The sequence below is a fragment of the Rhagoletis pomonella genome, unplaced genomic scaffold (assembly GCF_013731165.1).
Source record: "Rhagoletis pomonella isolate Grant_MI unplaced genomic scaffold, Rhpom_1.0 Rhpom_scaffold_00003, whole genome shotgun sequence".
NCBI classification, from domain to species: domain Eukaryota; kingdom Metazoa; phylum Arthropoda; class Insecta; order Diptera; family Tephritidae; genus Rhagoletis; species Rhagoletis pomonella.
In genome coordinates this window covers 21,188,710-21,192,366 of record NW_023458557.1, presented here as the reverse complement: position 1 = coordinate 21,192,366, position 3,657 = coordinate 21,188,710, and the positions used below count along the sequence as shown (strand labels likewise).

General features: G+C 33.0%; 1 protein-coding gene across 3 annotated transcripts in view; it reads left to right on the top strand.

Annotated features, from left to right (window-relative positions):
- LOC118735068 (cullin-associated NEDD8-dissociated protein 1) overlaps positions 1-3,657 on the top strand; it is a 281,667-nt gene that overhangs the window by 91,625 nt on the left and 186,385 nt on the right. The gene's annotated exons all lie outside the window — the stretch shown is intronic.

Below are 3,657 nucleotides of genomic sequence, written 5' to 3'. Positions count from 1 at the left end.
GTTCGCACCAGCAATCATCGAATTTACGTCCCAAACATTTTGGTCCTTCGAGCCGGATATGAACCAGCGACCATTTTTAGCCACAACGATTTTTTTAGCTCTTTTTTGGCCCTTTTTTTTAAAGGAATTTGGCTACGACTAAAAATGATTCGCGGCAACACTGAAAGGTACTCATTCTGAGCAAAACCGAAAGAAAGCGCGATACAAAAAACAAAAGGAATTATTCCCTTACTGCTCAGCAAATTAATGTTGCCTATATAGTTCGTTCAACTGCTCCAGTAGATTTCTAAACAATGTATGTGTATTTACGTCTTTGCCACGTCCTCTGATATGCACAGTATGTACATACAAACATATGTATCGTTTCGTTTTGTGTTGTGAGCACTAACCTTAAGTTTGTTTACCTATTTCTCTGCATTCAATTGTTTTGTTTTGGTTAGCTATCGCGAACGCTAGCAGAGTAAAGTTACCGCTCGCATAATGTTTCCGAGTGATTTGAATCGGCTGTGTTTCGTTTCCTTCTATGAGCGAAACTAAACGATACCGATAGGTTTGCTATTGTTTGTTTTCGTTCTCTGCTTGTAAGGGAGCGCCCTGGACACTCATCTCTCCCTTAACTGCCATTCGTATTTTGTATGTAAACAATGATTACTTTATTTTGATACACACAAGGTATTTTTCGTGATCACGAATTGATTTTTTATACACACGTCCGTACTCAACCGCAAGTGACTGAGAAATATGTTTTTATTTTTTTTTTTATTTTACCCGATAAAAAATCCCAACAAGCCAAGTCGGACAATAAATTGTTATATACCATTTTAAAGACCTATATATCCTCTTCTCAGATCATATTCGCTCTTTGAAATCGAATGAAAAATAGTCATTCAAGAACTCGTAAATCTACAAAATCGTATTTTCTGACCTCAACCGACCGGTCGCAACCTCTAAATGACCTTTAAAATATCTATAAAAATAGGCAATAATATTTCTCATAAAAACGAATAAAATTAGGGGGTAGGGTCTTGAAATTTCCAAAAAAACAAAAACATTTTCGATGGGCACCCTAAAATACATACATATATAATATGCGAACTAATTTTTTGTTCAGGTCATCAGATCTGTACCGTTCGTTCGATTTTCAAAAACGCGGTGTTAAATTAAAGGGCTCGGCCTGTCGATGTGCAATAAGGTTTTATTTTTTCTATCAGTTACCACCTGTAAAAAAATTATAATTCAAATTATTTCATAACTAATGGCGCCTGAGCCGCACCGTTCGTTCGATTTTGAAAATGAGGTGTAAGATTAAAGGGCTTGGGCTGCAAATGTGCCGTGAGGTTTTACTTTTCCGAAAATAGTTGCCACCCTTTCACAAATAAGAATTATTCAAATTATTTAAAGTTAAATGAGTTATTGCAATACGGACATAAACTAAAATGGTTTTGAAAACGCTTTATTTCTTAAGTACATGTAGGAGGGTTGCCAACTGTTTAAAAAACTGAAATTCAATTTGAACTAATGTAATTGAAATATTTACCACCCTATGGGTGAAATACGTAAGAACATATTGCTTCAAAATATTTTGAAGAGCGTTGCAACCTTTTTTGAAGTCGAGTTTTGGAAACTTATACGCAAATTATATGAAATATTAAAATATGGGTAACAAACGAGACATTTTCAAGGAATCGTTAGTTTCAACTTGGGATTATTTGAAGAGAGTAGCCACCCTTAAAAAATTTAATTCACATTATTTAATTAGTTAAATGAATTATTAGAAAATGGGTATGTATTCAGGAGAGTTGCCACGTGTTTAGAAAATCAAATTCAATTTATTTCATCAGATTTAAAAAGATTTTAGTTTGAAAATACCTTTAAAGAGGATTGCCACCTCATTGAAAATTGAACTTATTTATCTCATACACAAGTTATAGAAATAATAAAATATGGTTTTCAAACCAAAGGGTGTTAAGATATGTTCAGTTTACTTTGAACATTTAGAATATTTTTGAATGTTTATATTCAAATTATTTAAAAAGTGAAATTAATAATTAGGAGATGGGTGTTAGTAGAACTGAGTTCAACGCGGATTAATTTCTGAAATGTATAGAGGAGAGTTACCGCGTGTTTAAAAAATCAAATGCAACTTAATTTATCAGTTAATCGAAATATGTGTCCAATGTCAAACGAAAGAGATTAAAAAAAAATTAGTAAGAAATTACTTTCAAAGAGGGTTGCCACCTATTTGAAAGTTGAATTTGTTTAACTATACACAAGTTAAATGAAATATTAAAATATGAGTGTCCAGACGTCTTTAGTTAGAACATTTTATTGATTAGGGTTGCCACTACTTCGAAGAGTATAACTATGTATGGAGATATATAATACGAGAAGGCATTTTTTAATTTAATCTGATCTCCACGATAATTATTAACTGGACCTCTGAATGTTTTATTTTTTTAAGTTAGAACTTTTTTTTTTTAATTTGGTGAAGTGACACCTGCTCGAGACCTCTCTTCAGTCGGAAACGGCTGGATGGGATTAGGTGAAACATTTGAAATATTTTGTGAGGTTTTTTATTGAGGTTGCCATCGTTTACAAAAAATAATACTCTTTTCAATTTTATAATGGCTTATTAATATTTTATTTCAATAGTGTTATTGAGCTTTGTACAACGATTTGTTTGGTAGGAAAAATGGAAAAATGGAAAAACAACAAAGTCTAAGCGGTAGAAGTTATAGCAGCTATTTCGGAGATCACCACAACTCCTCATCAGACTTCTTTTTTTCTAGACTTCAACTTGGATCGAACCCGCATCATCGATGTGCAAAGTCAGAAGCGCTAACTACTGAGCTATGCACACCCCGTAAACTCTTGTTGCTAATCCATTCCCTTATTCAAACTCACTACCATCAAATGCAGCTAATTTTCCGCTATTTAAACTTGACAGCGTGATCCGAAATAGATGCGATAACTTCTACCGCTTAAGACTTTGTTGTTTTTCCATTTTCCCTAACAAACAAATCGTGGTACAAAGCTCAATATCATTACTCAGTTAAGACTTTTATTTTGGCCTAACCAATGTTATTAAATAATAAAAAAATTTATAAAATGGTGGCAACCTTCGTTGAAATATTTCTGTTTGAAAGCTATTTCAGTCCCAATCTATAAAGATAAGATTTCGGTACCTCAGATTCCCACCTTACTTATTGGTACAGATCAGCTTAAAGTTTTCGAAAAAGTAAAAAACCTCAAAACTCGTGTGTGATGATCACATTAATGAAGTTGTTAACAAAATCTTTTGTACACTACGTTGTCTAAGAGTACCATCTTCCTATGTACCAGTAGATACGAATAGGAAGTTGGCCACAAACTTAATTGTTCCTTATATTACGTACTTCGAAATTGTTTATAATAAGTTAGATTCACACTCCATTAATAAACTGAACATTGCCTTCAACTCTGCCACAAGATATCTATATGGTTTAAAAAAGTTTGATAACCTTTCATTTATGAGAAACTCTTTACTTGGCTGTGATTTACAACATTTTTTAAAAGGATGTAATTGTAGTTGTTGTTGTTGTAGGCTAGTCGATCGATTACTTTCGTGTGCAATTGTTGGTATCATTTGATGTGATTTCTCTATTCACAAATATTCCA